The 24,862-nt window shown below is 49.3% G+C and overlaps 1 protein-coding gene across 1 annotated transcript in view; it reads left to right on the top strand.

Annotated features, from left to right (window-relative positions):
- Nucleotides 1-8,016: 8,016 nt before the first annotated feature.
- Nucleotides 8,017-24,862, top strand: part of ZHX2 (zinc fingers and homeoboxes 2) — a 137,348-nt gene continuing 120,502 nt past the window's right edge. The window contains exon 1 of the mRNA XM_037502158.2: nucleotides 8,017-8,060. The gene's annotated coding sequence lies outside the window, so the exon portion shown is untranslated. The remainder of the gene's footprint in view (nucleotides 8,061-24,862) is intronic.

The raw sequence follows: 24,862 nt of genomic DNA, 5'->3' as shown, positions 1-24,862 counted from the left end.
TTTTAAAGATGTATTTATTTATGCTTATAATATCTAGGCTACAGGCCAGAGGGTGGGGGGTGAGAGCATTCACCAGGGACAGAACAGGGAACAGAACAGGCAGATCGACTGAAATACACTGCTGAGGGGAACAGGAAAGGTCTGCTGTGCCATGTGGGTAGCTCCCTGTCCAGAGATCAAACTCATGCTGTAGTGACAGTGGATTGCTTCATAGGTTGTGTCTTAACCCCTTGAGCCACCAGGGAGGCCCAAGATACACATGATTTTAAAAAAGACCTTGTTGGGTAAGAATTTTTCTCCAAGGTTCCACATAAAAAAGGAATAAGGTTTGTTACGGGCCATGTGTGGTCCCTTTGATATAAGAGCAGGTGCAGAAGGGGCACAGAAATAGCATCGTTGATCCAGTTACAAGACTTAGATACAAATCATGCTTCTGTGAACTTGAACTTATTGTTTTAATCTTTGTAAGCTTCAGTAACCTCCTCTGTAAAATGGGGCTAATTGCATGAGCCATGCTTACCTTATAGAGACAGTGCAAGGGTCAACACAGGTCAGGAAAGCAAAGAAATAACAAGCTCTGAGTTTTCCTCCTTTCTTAAACTTTCAGTTCCACACTCCAAAGAGATGCATATGGTTGCAAAGTCAAGCACCTGCCATACACTTAAAAAAAAATCTAGTCCCAGCTCGGATCAATGCTGCAGGATTGCATCTCAGGGCGTGAGACACTTCACGTCAAATCCTGAGGGATGCAGATGTGGAAGGAAACAGCATCCGGTCGCTTCTCCCCCTTCCCCCACTGCCGGCATCCAGTAGAGCAATCAGAATGTTCCAAAAGGTCACACTCTGGCTTTATGATAAGAAGTGACTGTTCCCTGCTACAGCTGGTAAATTGATACTTAATTGTTTTCATTTCTCATAAGGGCCTTATAATGGCAAAATTAAATAAATGTAACTTTCAGAAGGAAAGATACAAAAATTATAACAATTGGACTGATGAGAATGGTTTTCTTTTTCATGCTTGTTTCTCTGTATTTTGTATTTTTTTAATCGATTTAAAGATATATTTATCAAGCAGGTGCATCCAATTCCAAATCTTTGCTGCTCCCGCCAGGTCTTGTTTGGGTTTACAAGTCAGAGTGGATTTATTGTCATGAGATTAGAGTCTCCTCCAGGATAGTGCTGTGTTTTTCTTTCTTTCTGCCATTTTTAAATGTTCACGACTTCCCGCCAGACCTAATTATCACCAAATTATGAAGCAGCTGTGGCTTACTCCCCTAGGCCTCTGTAAAACATCACAATGGGCCCATGCCCTTGCTTGGTCTTGAAGGTACTAGACAAAGATTTGAATCCACATTCTACTACTTATTGGCTGGATGACTTTGGGGAAGCATCTTAACCTCTCTGGACTGCAATTTTGTTGTCTATAACATGCAAGAAATAATACTCGCAGGGTAGGTGGTTGGAAGGATTTCACAAGATAATGCACATGAAGGGTTGACACAGTGCCTACTACATAGTAGGCCCTCAAAACATGGTTGTGATCATAAAGTCGCCTGGGGAAGCACTAGAGGCTGTTCAAGGCTAGAGGAGGAGCTTTGGTTGTTAACAGAAAGGCAGAATTGCGCAATCATTAAAGAACTCTGGCCCTGGGTTCTAATGAGCGTGGTTGAAATCCTCATTTCTTCCATTTGCCTTGGGCAAGTTGCTGTTTCTCAGAGCCTTGGCTTCCTCATCTGTAAAATGGGCACACACTATATGCAAATGAACTTCACAGTGATTCTCAAACTGTGATCCAGGGAACTCTTTATTTTGGAGGGGGTGAAGTCCCCAAGGTCAAAACTAATTCCATAATAGAAATGGAAATGTTACTTGTCACTTCGCTCTCATTCTATCACTAATACACAGTCATTTGCCAGAGGCTAAGGCACATGAAATAGTGCCATCACTCTGACACCATCATCAATGGAAAGTATTTTTAATTCCCGTTTCAATATTTTTTTGATTGAATTTCTAATATGATGTGTGTATATGTGTCACATTTTTAAAAAGCTATTTAGGGTGCTCAATATTTTTAAGAGTTTAAAGGGGACCTGGTCAAAACATTTTGAAAGTCGCTGCCTAGTAGGGCTATTTAAAGAGTAGGAGCAGGGCCTCCCCGGTGGCGCAGTGGTTGAGCGCTGGGTTGCGAAGCTGCCCACAGCCTCTGCAGCGCAGGTTCAATCCCCGGCTGCTCCCAGGCCACTGGGTGAGGGTACCACATGGCGCGCAGACCTCTCCTGCCGCCCGCTGCTCCCCTCAGCAGTGTACTTCGGTCCTTCTGCCTGCTCTGCTCCCCGCTCTGGCTCTGGTGAATTCTCTCACCCTCCCTCGCTTCTGACTGTACCCAGCGCTTGTATAAATAAATAAATAAATCTTTAAAAAAAAATAAATAAATAAAGAGTAGGAGCAACTGGTGTATCCGTACAAAGCACTCGATAAGGCATTACCTTAGTAATCACTGATTTCAGTACTCCTGAATCACATCTGATCACAGTCTCCCCACTCTGCCTACAAATAAAGCAAACTGGAATCATGGACCTTAATGCAAATGGCCCCTTGTGTGGTTCCCCACTCTTTGTTTATAGACTGAAAGTTGGATCAGCCCATGCCACACTTTGAACAATGAAAAACACTACAGTTCACGAGACACCCTCACACTGTCCCCAAGATACAAGTGTTCTGAAGATATGGGGACTCGGTAGGCAGTCCAGAGTTTCACCCTACCTGGCTTAAGCCTGACCCTGTCCCGCTCTGCGTCTCTGACCCTGAGAAGAAGGCAGTAATGAGACAGGGACAGAGGAGCCGCATCTCATAAGCAACCCTCCCATAGGACTGACCATCAGAGGAGGGGCACTCTCAAAATGGGAACAGCTTCCTTAAGGTTTCTGTAATTTCCATGGAAACAAACTGAGAACTATATTTATTTTTTAAGGAGGAGGGAGTGGTAGAATGACCTGGAAGAGTCAAGAGTAAGAGTAGATCTGTTTTTAAATTTTTGAGGAACTTCCATATTTTCCCATGGAAGTTGGACTAATTTATATTCCCACAATAAGAGTGCACAATAAGAACTCTTTTTTCGTCGTATCCTCACAGCACCTGTTGTCTCTCACCTTCTTGATGGTTGTTCATTCTAAGAGGTGTGAGGTGATAGCACATTGTAGTTTTGATTTGTATTTCCCGGATAGTTACCATGTTCTCATATATCTCTTGGTCATTTTGATGTCCCCTTGGGGACATATCTATTAGTTCTTCTGCCCATTTTTTGATCATATTTTTTGGGGGGTATTAAGTCTTATGCAATCGTTTTAGGTATTTTGGGGATCAATTGCAAACCTATGTGGTTTACAATCCAATATTGTTGTCCTTTCATTTTATTGTTTCTTTTAATGTGTAGGAGCTTTTGAATTGGATGTAGTTTTGCTTGTTGATCTTTACTTTTGTTTGTGCCTTCTTGGCATCATGTCAAAAAAAAATCATTGCCAAGACCAACATTGATGAGCTTCTTCCCTACATTGTTTGTAGGAGGTCAGATTCCATCATTCTGTTTGTGTTTCTCCAGTTTTGCCAGCACAATTTGTTGAAGAAACTATCTTTTTCTTTAAAAAAAAAATTTATTTTATTTATTTATGCAGAGAAGAACTGGGGTCTAGGCCAGAGGTACAGGATTCACCAGAGGATTCACCAGAAACAGAGTAGGGAGCAGAACAGGAAGATCTACTGAAATACACTGCTGAGGGGAGCAGCAACAAGACAGGAGAGGTCTGCTGCGCCATGTGAGTTAGCTCCTGCCTGGGATGGAGCTCAGGCCATAGTGGCTGGTGGTGATAGCTTAATAGCTGAGACTTTAACCCCTGTGCCACCAGGGAGGCCCAACTCTCTTTTTCTTATTGGGCAGTCTTGGTTTCCTTTTCAAAAACTAGTTGGCCATATTCCCAAGCAAATGGGTTTACTCTCTCGCATACAGAAACTGAGACAATGACATCAGACTTTGAAAAGAGAAAGCAGCTTTATTGCAAATCAGTTGATAAAGAGGTAGGAGGCAAATTCAAATAGACCTCCAAATATATAAGTCTCAGCACTATCAAGCAATCCCCAGCCACGGAGGCATGAGTTCAACTGTCCAGGGACCTGACCCACAGGGCACAAGAGATCTCTCCTGTCTCACCTGCTGCTCCCCTCAACAGTATATTTCAGTAGATCCATCTGTTCTGCTCCCCACCCAGATTCCCTGGTGAATCCTTTTACCACCATCACCCCCCAACCCACACTTCTGGATTACACTCCAGTTCTTGTATGCATAAATAAATAAAAAAAATTTTTAAAAGGGAATGAGGTTATATAGGATTGGGGACTGGGTTGAGAACCAAGTAGTTAGATTTTATTGGCTAAGGAGCAGCCTGGGGCAAAGAAATGTGGACTTGGCTGAAGTTCATTGGTAGGTCACAGGGAAATTCACTCATGAAAAAACATGAAGAGGCTTTTCTTTGGATAACTGAGGTTTCTAATTTCTATTGGTGGGTTCCTTGCCTCTGGATAGCCTCGCTCTTCTGCATTTGTATTTCCCTCCTCCTCATCATCTTAGAGCTTAGTTCAAGGTTAGTCAATAAATGTCCAAGCTTTGCTGTGTCTGTAAAACCACATCTGAGAGACAAGTTGAGAGAAGTGTTTTACCTCTCTTTTGTTCACACAGGGTCTGAGACCAATTTATCTTATCTTTAGCTTTGGTTACAACCTTATGTGTGGGGACTTAATTCTGGGTTCTGTACTCTGTTCCATCGGTCTCTGTGTCTTTTTTTTTTTTTGCCAGTATTATGCTGGTTGTTTATTATTATTATTATTATTATTATTATTATTATTATTATTATTGCTTTGTAGCATAGTTTAAAATAAGGACATGTGATTCCTTCAGCTTTTTTCTTTTTTTCTCAGGATTGCTTTGGCTATTTGGGGTCTTTGGTGGCTCCACACGAATTTTAGAATTGTTTCTTCTATTTCTGTGAAGAATGCCTTTGGTGTTTTGATGTAGATAGCTTCGGGTAGTATAGCCATTTTATTGATACTAACTTTTCTGAGTCATGAACACAGAAAGTTTCCCATTTGTTATATAATCCAGAAATTATGCTGCTAGATATAGATACGGAGGAAATGAAAACAGAATTTTTATGAGACCTGCATTCCCATGTCTATTACAGCATTAGTCACAATAGCCAAGGTAAGGAAGCAACCCAAATGTCCATCAGTAGAGGAGTGGATAGAAAACACCTGGAACATACACACAATGGAATATTATTCAGCCTTGAGAAAGGAGGCTATACAGTCATTTGCAACAACACAGATGGAACTTCAGAAGCGCATTAAGCTGAGCAAGATAAGTCAGACAGAGAAAGGAATCTTTTAAATAAACCAAACCTGTAAAAAAAAAAAAAATCTAGTAAAAATGGTGATGACCAAAAGATGGAGGATGGGACAATAACATTAATGGCGTTTAAGGGTACAAACTTGTAACAACTAGTAAATAAGCCACGCAGATCTAATGTAAAGTATGATGAATACGGACGACACTATTGTACTGTATGTAACCTGAGAAATATGCTATAACCACACGATGTAATAATTGCATCAAGTAACACACTGTATGTCTTACATATACACAACGTTTCCTGTCAAATTTATCCAATTTTTAAAAAGTAAAAGTCACACCTGGAAGAGCCCAGAGTAAGTAATATAAAAAAAATTAAAGTCAGTAGCTTTTCTTTTTTCTTTTACTCTCCCCGCACACAACCAAGGAAAAGAGGTGGGAAAAAACAGCATTCCGATGTTCGCACCAAGTATAGCAGGACCTTACACAATAGATACAAAAGGAGTTTGATCTGGATCACAGTCACCAAGGAAGTTAACAGCAGCGCCCTCTGAGTCTTGCATTTCGCCCAGCACCCCACAGGAGACCCCCATTCAGCCAGGGCCTTGTTTTTCCGCACCGTCAAAAACAAAACAAACAGACAAACAAACAAACAGCAGACATACCCTGCATTAGCAATAACCAAACAAACAGGTGCAGGCCAGTAAGAGAGTTTTGCATATGAGCTATTTTTTCTTTTTGCAAAAATGCGTGGGGCCTCAAGGTATTATCTAGAGAAATTGGAGTCCTCGGGGACACCCCAGAAAATTCTTTTCCTGTCTTCTCCCCAGCTTCGGAAACACACATGCGAGCAGACCGCCCCGAGAGCTCGCCACGCTGCCAGACCCCCAGGCCGGCGGCCCCGCCTCGGTGCCCGGCTCCCCTCCGCTCCCCGCGCCGCGCGCGGCCACCTGTTGCGGCCTCGCGCCCGGAGCCGAGTCGCAAACCGCCGCTAGAGTTCGTTCTCATCCCCCGAGCAGAGGCCGGCGGGGAAGCCTGGACGCTCAGCGCCTGCGGCTCCTGGGGGCGGAGGGGCCTCGGCAGAGTCTCCCAGCCCCAGGCTCCCTTTGTTTTCTCGCTCCTTCCAGAAGAGCCGGCGGGGCCCCCCAGCAGCGCGCCCTGGAACGCGCCGCGCGCGGGAGCGCAGGAGCCGGGCTCACGCCCCGGGGATGCCGACGCGTGGAGATGCCCAAGGAGGGGTCCTGGCCCCAACGGGGCTGGGAAGCCGGGCGCAGCCAGGTTGCCCCGCGAGGCCCCCGCGCGTTCCCAGAACCCCGAATCCCTGAAGCTCCTTGGCCGAGCAGCGAGGCTGGAGCGCCCGGGTCCGGGGGCAGGTTCACGGTTCCCGCGGGCAGGAGTCGGCCGGCCGCGGCTCCCAGACGCCCGCGGGGGGCCGGGGGGCGGCCTGCAAGGCCCGACCCAAATCTGAAAGCGAACCGCCTGCTTTGGGGGGCCCCCCCCCCGGCGGGCGCCGCAGGGCTGTGCTCGCCGGAGTCTGAGAATCCCAGCGAACGCCCGCTGACAAGTTTCCGTCAGCTCCCGGGGCGCCTGTTTGTTTATTGGCTCTTAAGGAAAAAAAGTTTGAGGCTCTCGCCAACCTCAGACCTGGCGCGAGCGGAGAGCCCAGAATCTCCCCGGCAGAAGGCATCCGTCTCCAAGGCCTTATATAAGTGGGCTCGCGCCTGCTCGCCCGGCCCCACGCCCTGCCACTGCTACTCCAGGGGAGAAATGTGTCTCGCTTAAAAGAAAAAAAAAATATATATATATATATTTTTGGGTGGTTATAGAATCTCCCCGAGCCCCGAGCCCGCGGGACGCGCAGGCCGCGCCCCGGGCGCCCGGCGGCCCCACCCAAGCGGCCCCTCGCGCCGCGGCAGGAACGCGGGGTGCGGGGTGCCGCCGGCTTCGGGGGAGCCCCGCGCCCCGCGGCGCCTGCGTCCGCCGCTCCACGTGGTCAGGATCAACAGTTTGCCGAGCTCATCACTGACACCTTGAACTTTTCATAAAGAAAATGGGTATTGCACGGGGAGGGCCGGGCCGGGCCGGATTCCTATTCAACGATCTCCTCGCGCCGCCCCGCCGCCCCTCGCGGAGACTCCGCGAGTCCGTTAGCGGGGCGCCCCTGGGAAGTGAATTCACGGCCCCCCACCCCCAACCCGGGCCGGCGCCCCGCGCCCCGAGGGCCGGCCTCCCCCTCGCGCGCCCGCCTGAAAGTGACATCCCGCCGGCGCGCGGGGGGGCCGGGTTCCACTTTGGAACTTTGTGCCGCGCCGGAGCCCGGGTGGCAGCTCGGGCGGTGGTATCGTATGCAAATACGCATGCTGACGTTACAGATCATGTGGGTTTTGGCGTAGATTCCCCACTGATCGAGACATTCTTTTCCCCTTTTTTTTTTCTTTTTCTTTTTTTTTTCTTTTCAAAATTTTGGCCACTGTCGTGCGCACGGGGGCTTCTTCCGTCCGTCTGTCTGGCGGGCGGGCTGTCCCCCGTTTCCCACGGCCGCAGCCGCGCGCGCGGCGGGAGTGGGGAGTGGGTGGGGGGAGCCAGCAGAGTTCCATTTTGGAACGCCCGTGCCGCGTCTCCGCGCGCCCAGCCGGTGCCCGCGCGCCCAGCCCTGGCGCAGGTAAGAAACTTCGCCCCGGCGCGGGGCACCCCCCGGCCCGCGCCGCCGGCCCCGCGCCCCGCACGCCCGGGCGCCCGCCGCTCCTGCCCAACTTTGGCACCGGCGCGGCGGCGCCCGAAAATGTGTTGTTAATGGGACTTGGCCGGGTTGGGGGGGGGTGGCTCGGAAAGGGGGGTGCGTGGGGGGGTGCGGGCTCTTTTTGCGGGTGCGAGGAAATCGGAGGCGGCAGAGCGGGGGGAGATTTTTTTTTTGCAGAGTTCTGGCTCCAAGTTTGGATAAACGGGAGCCAGCCCGCGAGCAGAGGACGACAAACATGTCTACGTTTCCCTATGTCGACATAAGCCACAAAAAAATATGGCGTCCGCTTTCGACAGGGCGTTACGTAGACCCGACTCTGTTTTTATTTATTTATTTCGTGGCGGGCTCCCTGCCTTCCCGGCCCGACCGCGGCGCTTTGTGCACGCGGGGCCGGTCCCGCGGGGACGCCACCGGGACGCGGCCCCGGCCCGGCGGGGCGCGGCGGGCGGGGGGCTGCGCGGGGGCGCCCGCCCGCCTCCCCCGCTCCCCCCCTGCGCCCCGCTCGCGGTGACGATTCGCCGTAGTGTGGTGGCAGGAAGCATGACGCCGTGGGCCGGGCGCCGCGCCTCGCGCCGCTCCTGGGGCTGCGGGCGGCGGGCGCGCAGCGCGGGCGGCCGCGCGCTACCTGGCGGGGGCAGGGCCGGGGCGCGCTGCGGGCCCCACGCCCCGCGCAGGTGCCGGGGAGCCGCGGGGGCCGCGGCAGGGGCGGGGCGCGCGGGACCCCCCGCCCCGCTGTCTGCAGCCCGCGGGCCCACGCCCGCCGCGCGCCCTGGCCGGCCCCGGCCCGCGATCGCCCCCGGAGCCCAGGCGGCTGGGGCTGTGCGGCTGCCCCACGAGAGGGTCATCTTTGTGGGTGTTGCGGCTTCTTTGTGGCCTCCCCGGACTGGGTGCCATCGCCTTGGCCAACTTGCCTCTGCCCGGCCGCTGTGCAGGAGGCGGCGCAGACGGAGATGAGTTGAAAGTTGGAAGCCGGCGAGCAGCGCAGGACGGTCCCCTGGGCCTCCTCGCTGTGCGGAGCTGGGGAGGAGGAGCTGGGGTGGGGGTCGGGGGCTGGGGAGAAAACTTGACCGAGATGCCAAGTTGTGATCTGCTCGGGGGTCCACCTGATGGATGGGCTGCCACCCCGTGGGGTCCCTGTCTTGCGCTGTTTCCGATGGCCTTTTGTTCGTCCCGGAGGTGGGGACGTGGAGAGGGGGCGATAAAGAGTTTCCCTGGACCCCTCCCCTTGGGAGGAGTGACTGCCCAGCAGGCCCCCTGGCACCGCTGAGTCTCTCGGGGCCCCAGAGTCCCCTACCTGCTCTCAGGCTGCCTTTTCTCTCCTACTTCATAGCTTCCTAGGTCTGAGGCAGGCCTTATTGGACAGGATTTGGGGGGCAGGAATTCCGCCTCCCCCTCATCCCTTGGGTCCTCAGACCTCCCACAATTACCCTCTTAAAACCAACTCTCGCCTTTATGTGGAGCAGAAGTGAATGCGGTGGGAGTGGAGGGGTGATGTGCTGAGTGCTCTCCAGGGTTTCAGTCAAAAGGTGATTTTCTATTTATGAGGGCGCCGAGATTAAGCACTTCAGTCCCAGGGCAGTAATGTCAAAAAGCATTTGGATGACAACCAAGTGGGATAAATATCTTGTAAAATGGCATGTTTAATAGTAAAAATAGATTAATGGAACCATCAAGGGCTGGAATGGGGCAAACATAAAGGCTTGATTTAAGTTGAAGGAGGAAGTTATATAAAATTGTAAACATATCTTTGAAGGCCAGAGAGGAGAAATCTATAAGTAATATGATGAAAATGTGTCACTGACATGAACTGGACTGACATGTGGACGCACATCACTGCTTTCTGGACACCGTTCCTCTATTGTCACGTGCTTGTATAGCTCCTGGCTGGGTGTGAAGTCAACTGAGCACCCACCTGAAGTTCACAGCTCTGGTGGGGAGACTGGGAGATTCAGAGGCCAAGGTAGGGCACATTAGATAGATTAATCCCCATTTAAAGGAAAAAATCAAAATGTTCGTTGACCTCTAAAGCAGGCTATGCCCCCCGAGTGAACCGAGTGTATCTGGACATGTCAAAAGGTGACTTCCCCACGTGTCTCACCCACATCAGGACCATTCGGTGGGATGCTGTCCATGTGACAAAATGAATGACAGTGTTTGATAACACTTGCCAACACTTACTGCTTCAGTATGCCAGGCACAGTGCTGTATATTTCACGTGCGTTATCATTTAATTCTCACCCTATCCCTAAGAGATAAGTATTATTGTCACCTCCAGTTTACAGCTGAGGATGGTGAGGCTCAGAAAGGTGAAGAAACTGGCTCAAAGCCACACAGCGAAACTCACAAAAGTGAGTATATTTGCAGAATGGAGGTCCTTCAGGGCCAAAAGCAGTCCTTTAGAGCAACTGTCCAGATGTGCGGAGCTCTAGTTAGAATTAAAACTCAGAAGGAACAGACCATGGCCCTGGGTTGTGAACACAGGAATTTTCTGGAGTTTACTCCTTTATTCGTTTATTTAGCAACAATGTGTTGATTTATTCATTCAGTCATCTGCTGTGATATTCATCGCACTAATAAGAGCCCACAGTCATTAAGCACAGTTATTTGCCAGGGACCATACTAAGTGCTTATGATTAAACTATTTTGTCTTCATGACAGCCCTGTCAGGTAAGGGCTCTTGTTCTTTCCCTCTTATAGATGAGGAAGCAGAGGCCCAGAGGGGTTTTCTCTAACTTGCCCCAAACCTAACAGCTAGGGGGGTGTCCGAGCCAGAACATGCTTGCTCCACACTCCCAGACATTATAGAGGCTGGGGAGTCAGACGACCTCAATGTAGAGTTCTCCCAGCACAGTAGAGATGGTGGTGGGACAGAGACCCCTGAGTTTGAGAGGACACAGACGGGGGAAATACTCATTAGGCTAAATCAAGCAGGATTCACTAAGTGAGAAAAGTAGTGACTGCGCACACACAATGCAGGGTGTGACTATTGTGCCTTGAGGGAATCTTGGAGGACAGCCTAGAGGAGGTAGCATCTGAACTGACCCAAGAATGAGGGCCATGTCTGGAGGTGTGTCAGATATGAATGCATTCAGCTGCCAGCAACTGAAATCCCACCACCAGTGACTTCACCAAACGGTCCTTTGTCTCAGGCAAGAAAGGTGGGTGGGCCTATGCCTCGGCTGTACCGCCGTGGACCCAGGCTGTCTTTCCACTCTGTCATCCTTAGGGGTATAGGCCTTTGGCCCCTGGCCTGTTCGTCTCATTGTTGAAAACCGACCGCTGTATCTCCAGACCTCACACTTGCATTGCAGCAAAGAGATGGTACACTGGGTGAGATACAAAGAGCATTACCCCGCATGGTTGTCCTGTTCTGATTAGGAAGGGATACCTTCTCCCTTAGATGAACCTACCCAGGAGGGGCAATCCTGTAATTTTAGCGAGGCCTACTGCTATGGTAAACTAGTGGGCGTTCAACTTGTAAGCAGAGGGGTGAATGGAGGAATCGTTGTTGACTTGACAGATAAGTTGTGCGAAGCCTAAACTGAGACACGGAAGGGAGGTATTCCTAGGAAGGTACAACCTCGCCCCGGTTGTGCACATCCTGTGTGTATCCTGGGAGACAGAGCGGGGATGCTGTGCAAAGAGATGTGTCCAGACTTGGGGGAAACGTGGAGGAGGCTGGCCTTTCATCTATAGGTATGGGACAAGCACAGCGGGTTCTGAGGAGGCAATGTCGTGTGTTTCAGGAAGGTGAGGCTGACAGCAGTATGCCTTGTGGAGACACATCAGCTTGGCTCTTATTTAAAATAAAATGAATTCTGGAAAGTTTCAGACCAGGGGACCAGTTTTGCCTTAGGACAAAAAGAAGACAGCTACAATAAGAAAGTGAGGGCTGATGGGGAGATTTTCTTTTAGGTGCTGCCAATAAAAATTCAGAATTAACCCATGGCTCGTCAGCTCTTACCAGGAGGTAGCTGGCTCTCCTTTGGCAATAACTGTGGAGCTGGAAAGGCTGCAAGGGGTACCGTTTCCTCCCCAAACACTGTTTCCTCCCCAAACACTCTTAGACTCCCAGATTCCCGCATCCATCAGCAGAACACTGACAGTCACCCCTGATTCTCTTTGTTCAGCTTATCAGCTTTATGACTCTGGGCAACCCCAGTTCCCCCGTCTCTAAAATGGAGCTGGTTCTAGGGGCTGCCTTATGGGTCATTGTGAAGCTCAAGAAGAAATGTATAAAAGGGGTTAGCACGACACCTAACACACGGCTGGGCTTAGTAAATGTTGCCGTAAATCATCAGCACTGCCACCCTCGCGCCCCACCACCCCCTCAGAGGTGACTTGGCTGTATCATTAAGCTGTCCAGTAATTAAATGCGTGGATTTTATCATTGATTCAGAGACCCAGACTCATTGTCATTCTCCTCCCACCTCCCCCATACACATGTGCATTCATGTGTGCAAGTCTGAGCAACTGCTGAAATAGAAAGTTCTCCCAGGGCATCACACTGAGACCCTGATGCAGTGTTCAGGCACCGTAATGTGCTGTGTCATGCCAAGCCAGCACAGTTCTGAAAGGATGCTGGGTTATGCGCAGGCCCAGGGTAGACCATACATTGGAAATTATTTTTAATATTAACAAGGTAGCTTTGTTTTTAACTGAAGAAAAAAAAAAATCCCCTCCCCCACCCTCCCCAAAGCCCCCCACCCTACAGGGAACAGGTTGTGATTTTAAGAACATCCACCCACAATCTGTTTCCTGTTCTTGTGCTTGTAGTCATGCATTTAAGAGGGTTTTGATTGGCAAACTGTGTGTGTGTATGTGTGTGTGTGTGTGTGTGTGTGTGTGTGCGCAACAGACCCCCAAGAAGAAAAACTGATAATGGTACCTCAGTTTCTACTCCCAAACTTTCAAATGGAATAGAGAAGAAAATCAGTTTTCTTGTTGACACCTCTCTTTACCCCCTGGTGGACAATTTACCTGCTAAAAGCCAGCTTTCTTCCTCCTTCTGCCCTCATCCAACCCCCTACTCCTAGAAACACTTAGTGGAGATTAAACCCTGTTACACAATGTTTCACTGCAATCATATTTAACACAAGGAATCCGCAGTGAATGAAATGCTTATGCTGTTGATCCGTGGGGAATCAACATTAAAGGGGTTGCCCCAGGCATGCACTTTGGGCGTCAGTGGTTTATGGTACATTTTCGGGGTGCACAGATTATTTGGGATAGGAAAGTGGAAAGTGCATGCTGGGTTTTCCTTCCCGGTTTCAAGCCATGCTGAGTTTGCCTTGCAGGGAAAACCAGCAAAATCCTGGCAAACATTTGCTGTCAAGTTCAGTGTTGGATCCCTGCATCCCTGGTGCCTCAGAGTGTGGCCAAATTGAGTTAGCGCCTTCTTGGGAAGAAATCCTCCCTGTTGGGGGCCCAGGGTGGACTCTGTGGGAGAGAGAAAGAGCCTCCGGTGGAGAAGGGTAGGGGTGGGAGCTCAATGAGTGCTCCCGGGCTTCAGGCTCTCCTTGGCCTGGTTGGAGACCTGCAGCTGCAACTTCTGGGCTCTAAAACATCTACAGAGACCCAGGACTGACCAGCGCCTCCATTAAGGAAGGGGCAGCAGACATGCATGCAAGGGGCGTGCAGATGTGACGATTAAAATCACTATTGCGGAAACACTAGAGAAAACGCCCCTCGGTGGGGCTGACAGTGTGTCCCCTCCCCCAGCCCTCTGCCCCACGCCCACAGCCTTGTCCACTCTGGCCAGTGAGACTGAGCTAATACAAAGCTCCCTGCACATCCAGACACACCACAGTCACACGCTGTTTGCCAGCTAAACACTTTCCTGTCACCACGACATTCAGTATGGCGGTGAGGAGGGCATGATCTAGGCACTGTGGACCCATTTCAAAGACAGGAAGCCAAGCTCAGAGAGGTTCCGTAACTGCTCAAGGTCACAGGGAGAACGTTGTCTTTTAGGGAATAGCTCCTTTAAGAGATTTGCACACTGCCTGGTCAGAGCTGGAAGTCAGAGTGGCTGTCCAGGCCAAGCTGTTTATGGTGGGTGGTGGCCCAAATCTGGACTCAGATCAGTGAGGTTCCAAAGCTGATAATGTGGGGGGGAGGAGGTCTTTCTGAAATCTTCTGGAGGCCAGCCCCACCCCAACCTGGAAGGAAGAATGGGGAGAAGGAAGCATTTTAGAACACACGCTGGGCCATCTAACTGCTCTCTGCTAAAGCAGCGTGAGGCTGTGTGTGCACGTGTGTGCGTGCCAATATATGTGAATGCAGTCAAAACGAGAGAGAATTCTACACCTATGCCTATTATTCACAGCCCCACATTTTTTTCCACCCCCCCCCCCCAAAAAAAAGTAGTTTTCAAGCCTCTACGAGCATCTGTAGCAGCACAGTCGTGGGGCACTGCACCCTTTCCACCCTCCCTGCCTCGGCTCTGGAGAAAAGGAATCCCAGTGGCTGAAAGCTGCAAAGTTGGAGACAGGAGAATCTGGGTGCTCCTCTGTGGATGTGGAACAACCTTGCCAGCCAGTGGGGGAAGTAAAGGAGGGGGCAAGCTTGGCAGGGTGGAGGATGGCTGTGTTGCTGTTTTTATATAATAAAAGAGGATCATTATAATTGGGAGCCCTTGAATCATACATAACATGCCTGCCTGTGGCACTCCAGCTGCAGAGCCATTTAGTTAAACAGCACAGAAAACTCCTTTCAGCTGATATTACTTCCCTGCTGTTCTTAAGAGACTGGGCTGCTTTGCTCTCATGACAAAGCCACCTCGGGCTCCCGCAGCCCCTGGTGTACCCATCACCCCCGTGGAAGCTCCGTGGTCTGTGAAGGAAGACGCTTAGAAATTATTTTCATTTGCTCCGCACCCTTGTCTTTTAGGGAATAGCTCCTTTAAGAGATTTGCACACTGCCTGGTCAGAGCTGGAAGTCAGAGTGGCTGTCCAGGCCAAGCTGTTTATGGTGGGTGGTGGCCCAAAGGGGTAGGGAGAGGGTGTGTCTCTGCTTTTCTTTTTCTTTTTCTTTCTTTTTTTTTTTTTTTTTTTTTGCTGCAGAGGAATGGAGGGATGTGCCTGGACAACTAGAAGCTGGACAAAGAGATTGCCCCGGGCCAAGAAATTTAGGGAGAGCAGTGTCTAACCTCCCCTAGCAAAGTACCCTGAGGTTTCCTACGCCTGCTACTTTCTTCCTGAACCTTGTGTTCCACAACTGATTCTGAGCGGGCTGGGAACTCCAACTGGAGCTGGCAGGTCAGGGCAGTAAAAAGCTTCACACTGATTCCAAAAACTCAGGCTCTTGAGCACACAGGATGGAAACTCTGGATCCCTCTGTGGGTTAATGGTAGACATCCCCCAGATGGGGACTGGACTCCACAGCGTGAAATGGCCTGTGCCAGGACAGGCTTGTGCCCAGAAATGGGCTTGTGGGTCTCCTAGGACTAAGTCTAATGTCCTCTGGGATCCAGAAAGGGGATTTGGGGGAAGTGAGTCCAATAGCAAGGTGGCACGTTAGTAGCATCTAGCTGGCTAAAACATTTGGGACCACCTCGTCCTGCTTGGGGAAACTGAGGCCCAGAGAGGTAAGGGAATTTGCCCAAAGTTACACCATCTTCTATATAGTCTACCATAAGGCCTTTCTATTTCTTTAGACCTTTCCCTCCCCCATCTTTTCCTCTGCCCCATCAGCTAACTGAGCACCTGTCAGAGAAAGAAAACCAGAAGTTCGCAGCCACTGGGTATTTACAATAACAACTGCAGCCATCAGTATACCCAGCCCTCACTGACCTCATCATTGCCATAGGCAGCCTCACCGACAGCGCGGCACGGTACTGAGTGCGGCTGTGGGTTAGCACGTGATATGCCAAGAGGTGTAAGGACTCTGTTACCCTCTTTTGCCAGGGTAGGAAGCACAGAATAGGGAAATCCTTTGTTTAGGCAGTCGTATGCCACACTTGGTGCGCTGAGGTCCTGGGCACATGCAGCCTCTTCTACCTTCCATGATCCAGCAAGAGGCTGGTAGCTTCTTCTTTCTCCTGCTCCATCAGAACCAGGGCCTGAGCCACCAGCCAGCACTGAGGATAACTGTGAAGATGGTGTGCATTCAAGGCTTGACAGAGAGCTTTTTTGTGCATGGGGACACCCCCCTTCCCCATTTATTGAATGCCAACTGTGTGTAAGCTCCACACACCCTCATGATGTAGCCCGTGTCGTTTCTGCAGCCCCCCTGCACGGCAGCAGGTGTGAAGGGCAGAGCCAGAGCTGCAACCCAGGTCTGCGGAACCTGAGACTTGAGCAGCTTTGTCCACATTGGGTGTGCTGCAGCCAGAAGTAGATGGTGGGGAGGCCTGCATGAGCAGGGGCAGGTCACATAAGGACACATAATCCCTGGAGGCTGCCCAGTTTAGTTCCCCCAAAGTCACCTTAAAAATAAAGGAACTTTGAGACACTTTAGGCAACTTTCAATGGAGCAGCAGATACTTACTGGAGCATAGTGAGCAGTATCAAGTGTGACATGTAGGGCACCTACTGTGTGCCAGGACCTGGGCTGAAACCTGTAGTGGAGGTATTCGCATCAGCCCCATATTTCAGAATAGCCTGAGGTATAATTTCCCTACCTCACAATTCACCCACTAAAAGTGTACAACAACAATGGACTAGGACTCAGTTACTATGACAAGGAAGGGCCTAGAAGGAATCACGCTTAGTGAAATAAGCCAGACAGAGAGAGACAAACACTATATGATTTCTCTTATATGTGGCATAGTGAGAGAACAAACAAATGGGTAAACCCAATAAACTTTAGACTGTAAGACCAATTTGTGGTCACCATAAGGAAAGGGATAAATTGGGTATAAAAGGCCAATTGTAGGGTGAAGATAGAATGGGACTTTTAGTGGTGAACTAAATAGAGTCTAGACACATGTTAATATCTAATGAAGCACACCTGCAGCCACAGAACATATAATGTCATCATGCAATGTTACTTCAATAAAAAAATAGATTTAAAAAAATAGATCTTTTTAAAAGCATATCCTATTCCCACGGAACCAGGCTAGCCAGAAAGAAATACAGTGAGTTGACTTTCAGTCTGTTTACAGAGTTGTGCAGCCATCCCCACAATCTCCTTTTAGAACATCTCCATCACCCCAAAAACATCCTATGGCCATTGGCAGTCACTCTGCAGCCCCCTGTCCCCTTTACTGATCTACTCCTGTCTCTATAGGTTTGCCATTCCTGGACAGTTCATTGAGAAGGACTCACATAACCTGCCTCACACATTTGGGGGTTTATCCATGTGGTAGCTTTCTCATGCTACATTTATCTGTCCTTTATAGCAGAATAATATTCTAGTGTGTGGGTTTCTCTCTGTATGAGTCTGCTCAGGTTGCCATAACAAAATACTCAGATGGTGGGTGGGGTGGGGGGGGATTAGCAGAGGGGACTTCAACAATAGACTGATTTTCTCAGTAGTGGAGACTGAAGTCCAAGATGAAGGTGTGAACAGCTTGTTTTCTTGGGGCTCAGAGTCCTCACATGGACTCTCCTCCGTACACTGGCACCCCAGCATCTCTTCTACCTCTTCTTCTAACAGCCTCGTTTTCGCTTAGCCCTCTCTGTAAAGGGCCTATCTCCAAATCCAGTCACATTCGGAGGTCCTGGGATAGGGGCTTCAACACCTGAATGGGATGGAGGGGGGCAGTATTCAACCCACAATAGCAGGTTTTGTTTATCCATTCACCTGTTGAACATCTGGGCTGTTGCTACATTTTTGACCTCTAAAATAATGTTGCTGTAAACATCTGTAGTCCAATCTGTGCGTGAACGCACGCTTCCCCTTCTCCTGGGTCGACATCTAGGAGGGCATGTGCTGGGACCTATGGTAACTCAGTGTTAAACTTTTCGAGAAACAGTTCTCCAAAGTGGCAGCAGTGTGGAGGGTTCTGACTTTTCCTTGTCTTCATCTACCCTTGGTATTTTCTTAAGCCCCATGTTAATGGTGGGGAAACAGAGACACTGACACTAGCTGGGAAGGTCAGTCACTTGGCTGGAGAGCAGAGGAGTGGGTGGCCTGGCCAGCCCACTACCCAGAGCCTGGAATGAGGCACCCAGCAGTATTTAAGGGGCCTTCTTAAATTTTTCATCTGGGTGTCTAGTTTGCTACTTACCTCACCCTTGTCCTGGCCCTGCCACCACCCTGCTCCTCCTGTAAGGTACTGTGCTCAGTGCCCAGGGAGGAGGGATTACACAGAGGTCACCCCATCAGTGACCCTTCCCTGGAGGTGGCTCTCGGTCTGGCTGGAGAATCTCTGCATTTGCAGCTTCACCCAGACAGTCTGCCTGAGCTTGCAGAGGTGAAGGCCATGGCCATTAGACTGCTACTGAATTACAGGGGACAACACCTGTGAAGGACTTAGCCAAGTACCCAGCATCAGGGCAGTGCCCTGGTAATTCCTGCTGCTGCTATGGTGTTATTAACACAGCTCTGACCTTAGGACTGAGGCTGCCTCTGAGTCACTGTTGCTTGAGGGATGTCCTAATGACTTGGATCTCTGACTAGGAGCCTGACCCATGGGTGGGACTTTTACCAGCGACCAGGAAGTAGTCAGGGTAAAGGAAAGTGTCCACCCCAGGGGCCTCTGACCTGGGAGCTTGGCCTAGAGCAGGGAGTCCCAGCCACAGAGGGCAGCACCAGCTCCACTTAGCTCATGGTTTCCCCAGCTAAGCTGCAGAGTCCACATTTGACTCTGTCACCCCTAAACCCAGAGTGTGGGGGGCACTCCCAAATATGAGACAGTATCTGATGGGTAATACTGGGGGGGTGGGGGGCACTAACGTGAGTCCTCCTGCTGAATTGAGCATCCTCTGGGTTTCCCCAGCTGAATGAAGGGACACTGTTGGCGGCCTCAGCGGTCCCCCAATCCACCTGCTGGCTTCCAGGGTTGGGGAGGGGTACACTGATTGATCCTAGTAGGAGATTTAGAGAATAAACTTGAAAAATATAGAAGATATGTGTTCATTACAAAAATAACAGAAATGATGAAAGCTTGTTTGTTCAGTTTGCTCAAAGACCTCATAGATTCTTCCGGTGGCCTGATAGGACCTTCCTTTCTTAATAGCCAAGACTCAGGGTCCTTCTTCAGGGGAAGGCAGCTGGCAGGCAGAACCACAGAATCAAAAGCATTCAGATTTCCTGACAGGTGCCCTCCCTGGCCAGGGGCACACCTCTGCTTGGCACACCCCAAAGCTGGGCTGTCTGTACTGAGGGCCTCTGTGTGCCTCGCCTGCCTGCCTCTTCAACTGCCGTCAGCGGTCTCATGAGCGAGCTGGTCCACGACAAGACCTCTGGCTTCCTGGATTCAGAGGCTTTACCTCCTGACCCCACCTCCCCAATGCCCACCCTCCATGGCCTGAACACCTAGCTCCTACAGAGTGTTTGTGCAATACATAGTTGTTTAATTGATACATAGAAATGAATGAAAGAGAATCTGTGTGTGTTGGACTAGGAAGGGGGGGCCAGACAGGACTAACTGCCCAGATGTGAACAGAAACTTTCAGAACTGATTTTTGCAGCTATTTTTTTCAATCAGAGGGAAGGAGGAAATCTTGGAAAGACAACTTGTCATGTCATCCATCACCATTTTCTCCCTGCTCAACTCCACTGATCTGTGGTTTTAAATCACCAAATCTGACCATATTTCACTAACCTCCTAAGAAGCTCCCCTAGTGTCCAGTTGCTTGGGGGTCACAAGCCCAAATGCTTTCGAGAGCTTTGGAGCTGCCATCAGTGAATGAGGGGTCAAGTGTGGAACAGTGGTCATGGTGGAGTGGGTCAAAGTCTAAAGCATATGCCCAATCTGAAGGCATGTACTCAGTTCAAATCCAAATGCAGATTTTTTAAAAATGGTTTTCCTGTCCATTCTGAGGACTGCCACTTGGTAGCTTCTAACCCAGAGGTCAAGTCCAAATTCTTGACCCTGGCTTTTGGAGAGCTGACTATCCCTTGAACCTCAAATGTGCCATATTCTCTTCCCTTTCATTCTTCTTCCAGAAAGATTCACCCAAACTTAGAAAAACCTACTCATCCCTACAGTAGAGATACTATTCTTTCCTCCAAGATGCTGCTATGCCTTGGAAATAACCCCTTAGAAATTCCAGCACATGGATTTTGATCTGTTTGCACATCTCTCTCCCTGAAAAACTATGAGCCACCAAGGGAGAGTTTCCATTTGTCTTTGTGTTCCCAGTACCCACAGAGGGCTGGCCCACCAAGTAGATTCAACATGAGTGTCTCTCCTGTGATTGGCTGATTATATGAACCAGTAAACCAACTCTCCTGGGACCTGTCTAAGAGCCTGTGCCCTGGGGTCTAGTGGCAGCTGTTGCCTGCTGCTGCCCCTGCTGGCCAGTCCTTGCCGCTGCCCGGAAGGCCAGTCACTGGACCATTTCTTAACAGGAAGCAGTCAAGGAAACTTCCTGCCCAGGCACACTTGCTCTGTCTCAGGTTCAGGTCTCTTAACCAATCCCTGCTAACCTGCCTGCCTCCCTGGCTCAGCCCTGCTGCCACAGCTGGACCTCTGGCCTCTGCCACCTGGTCTGTTTCCTCCTTCTGACTTGGCTTTACCCTTTGCTTCCTCTCGAGAACACCCTCCCTGTCTTCCTGTGTTGCCACCCAGAGCAGTATCACAGTTGCTGCTGTACCTTCTAATTCCAGTATTAAACTTTTTTCGTCAGAATCTGAACTGAAACCAAATTGTAACCACCATGGCGGTAGGACAAACAGATTGGATGCCTGCTCTGTGCCAACCATCAACCAAGCATGTGGCTTCCTCTGCCTTATTTTATTTTATTTGCTTCTCCCCACAACTCCACTTGGTAGAAATTTTCATACCCATTTTACATAGGAGGAAATTGGGGCTTCCAGAAATTAACTCGCCCAAGTTTCACCATAAATGACTGAGCTGGGATTTAAAGCCACGCCTGAGTGGCCATCAGTGCCCTGGTTCTTGTCACAACATGGGGCTAGAGTGTTAGGTAAAGCGTGTAGAGATCTGTGTTAAATGCCTAGCAAGTGGGGTACAGAGACACTGCCCTGTATTACCATGCAGAGTTTAAGATTTTGCATCTGAAAAACTGCAAGACTACGGTTAGTAACAAGGGCATCTTTTTCCTTTCCTTAGAAGGCACTTCCTGCCCCTAAACTGCTTCTCATACTGAAGATACTTAAGATACTTGTCCTCTTACAGCTTCATCACCATATTCCCCCCCTGGGGTGGGAAGGAAAAAAATAACCACAAAAGAGATGGCTAAATTTACTAAATCTTAATAATCTTACCAGGCCATCTTGTGTAATGGGAAAATGGTGGTGTTTCAAGTTCAGTTGTATGTGTGTGTGTGTGTATGTGTGTGTGTGTGTGTGTATACTAGATAGTAACTGGCCATTATATGACAAACCTGCGTGTACCCTTAGGAACAGGCATTGAACATGATATGTAGGTAGTCAGGTTAGGCTAAGCTATGATGCAGTGACAAGTAAACCCTGATATCCTAGTGGCTAAGCAAAGCAGGATTTATTTCAAACTCTCTTCAAGTTCACTGAAAGACAACAACTCCCTACAGTTAATATTCTCCCAAGCTGTGACTTAGAGATCCAGGCTGCCTAACTTGTGTACACACATCATTTCAAACAGTTGACTTTCAGGCTGCCGGTACCAAGGAAAAGAAAATTAAAGAGACATACACACATACATGCTTTGAAGATGTCACATTTGCTCATGTGACCCTCTGTTGCTGCCAGCAGCCTGGAATGCCATGTGTGTCTGTGCCCAGTGAAGCTGGAAAGAGCTCCCTGTTTCTCTCAGCCTTGCTGAGCATCAGGGACTTAGGAGTGGCCATGGCAGATCCCAGACCTGAATGGAAGGTTCCTGATACTTAGCTCAGTGCCAATTTTGGCTCTCAGGACAGTGCTTACTTGTCCCACTCCAGGCATGTGGAGGAGTCCCAATGGTCTGAAAGATACCCAACTTGTCTTTATAAAACTTCTGCTGCATATTTACCTTCCTTACATGTTATGGAATACCGTTACAAGTTGCTTTTGTATTGAGCATCCACTCTGGCATAAAGAAAATTAACATTTAATGAGTCTCTAATTACAGCCAAGCACTAATGATGCTGAACACAATAGTAACTATAAAGACCAGCATTAACCACCAGTGAGCCATGTGCCAGGCGATTCTCAGTGCTTGTGGATTAATTTATATACTCCACCCAACCCCTTAGGAGGGCCTTGCTGTTGCTTTCCTCCTGAGAGAGGTTGATTATCTGTATGTAATGTATGGGTAAACTGAGGCTCAGAAAAATGAAACAGACTAGGAAGGTGCAGAGCTGGCTTTAGTGGCAGGTCAAACGGATTCTAAACAACACTCCCTTTGTGAGATCGGGGAGGCAGAAAAGGCCAGGGATTAAATACCAGTGCTATTCAGGCAAGTAATTGAAAGCTTTTGTGTGTTCAGCTATCCCTGTACATGCCGGGGTATGTCAGAAACATTATAGATGCTGGATGTTAATTCATACAGGAAATGAGCCCAGCTCCTACCACATGTTGGCACCAGGCTAGACACTAGCCATACGGCAGTGGTGGATGAATGTTTTCAATCTAGACTTGTTGATTCCTCTGTGGAAGTGTTTAGATTTTTTTTTTTCAAATGTCCTTGAAAGGTAACTTAAAGACCTTGATCCCAGCATCCTGCCCAGGAATGAGCATGTATTTTAATCTTGGTTGTGGAAACATTACGTGTGGTGCCTGGGTTCTGCCCAGAAAGTAGAGACCCTCTTCAATCAGTTGCTGGTATGATGGGCCAGCCAAGCGTTTCTCAGTTACCCACTTTGCATAGTTCCTGCCTCAAACTGCCAACAATATGAAACCAACCCTTGAGATCACCTAGTCCAACCTATGAGATTATACAGGAAAGGAAACCCAGGCTCTCCCTAGCTTGGAAATGCCAGGGTCCCTCTGCTACTTTAAAATGTTTGCATATCAAAATTCATCCCAGAGCAACAAACTATCAACCACAGTAAAAGTGCACCTCCTCTTTTCTGCTCACGCTCAGGAATGTTCGGGATATATTATTTTACATGTAGCACTTTATGCCTATGACCAGATGCCTTTCAGAGCCCAAAGAAGAGTGAGACTAGTGTCTCTCCCCTCCACACACACATACACACACATACACCCTCTAGCCTGGTTCCTACGTTTGAAGGGGTGCAGAGGAGAGGGCATGTGTGGCATTGAATCATTAGCAGTAAGACCTGGGCTGGAACCCTCTGCTTCTTACTAGTGCTTCACTAGACTAATTTTCTTTTTTTTTCTTTTTTTTTAAATTTATTTATTTACACAAGCATACAAGCACAAGGGTAGAGGCACGGGAGGGTAAGAGGATTCACTAGAGACAGAGCAGGGAGCAGAACAGGCAGAAGGACCAAAGTACACTGCTGAGAAAGAACAGCAGGCGAGACAGGAGAGGTCTGTCCCGCCATTTGGGAATCTCCCTGGCCGGCCGGGAATCGAACACTCGCTGTGGAGGCTGTGGACAGCTTCACAGCGCTGCGCTCAACCCGCTGTGCCAACAGGGAGGCCCTCACTAGACTAATTTTCTTCTTGACTTTTCAGTATTAGAATTTCAAAGCCAAGCTCTCTGACCAAGCTAATCGTCTCAGACTTCTGGGTGCTCAACATGGGGGAGATGAAGACCCAGAGAAGTATGTCTATGAAATCTGGTCTTCAACTTCCCATATGTTCACTCATAATTTAATTGGGGAGTTTGGTCCCCAGAAAACAATACTGTGACTTGCTTATCTCCTCAGAGTAGCAGTCCTGGCAGTCCCGCGAGGGAGCCTCCAGGGCACCATCTTTCTGACCTGGGGAAATTCTGGTCTAGGTGAGATTGTGGGATGTGAGCAGCTGCCTTCAGAGAGTCTAGAATTCTCGGTTTCCCCCACTCCATCTCACCCTCTGCTTTGCTTTACATGAATAACAGGCATTTGAATTTGCTTTTGAGAAAAGGAAATGCTTTGGGTTCCTCCTGGCTCAGCTGGTACAGTTCAGACAACTTTGACAACAGAGGACACCAGTCACCAACCCCATTTTCTGTTGCCTCTTCCCCTATTCTGGGGCCACATGACCACTGTAGCCACAGGGTTAGTGGCCCCAAGTTTTTCTGTTCTGCTAGGAACCTCCAAAAGGAGCTGGGGCAGCGCCTGCAATCCTTGGCTTCTGCAAAAACAGCGGTAGGAATTGTCCTGGACAGCATAGTAGAGACCAAGCTGCGCAGAATAGATGCTCAATAAATGTTTGTGGACTCTCTAAAGGAGGCAGCTCGGATGGACCCTCAATGACCTTATCCGGGATGCATGTGGTCGGAGATTTGGCACATCGATCATTTGTCCTGGCAGCTGATAAAACATCTCTGCTCCATGTGCTGTTGGTAACCCTAAAAGCAGGTTAACAGCAAGCGCTTGTGTTGATCATGAGAAATAGCTAGTGGTCAGTTAAGCGCCAAGTCTCTCCCCAAGGGAGAACGCAGAAGGAGGGAGGGGCGAAGGGGTAGGAATCATATTAAGCTGCAGGAGCCAGAGAACAAAGAACATGCCACCCCTTTCAAAACCATGTGGGAGACTTGCCTGAGTTATTTCAAACAAAACAAAAACCTACAACTGGAA

The sequence above is a fragment of the Talpa occidentalis genome, unplaced genomic scaffold (assembly GCF_014898055.3).
Source record: "Talpa occidentalis isolate TD23 unplaced genomic scaffold, MPIMG_talOcc4v2.1, whole genome shotgun sequence".
In the NCBI taxonomy this organism is placed as follows: Eukaryota; Metazoa; Chordata; class Mammalia; order Eulipotyphla; family Talpidae; genus Talpa; species Talpa occidentalis.
This window is presented reverse-complemented; position numbering and strand designations above follow the sequence as displayed.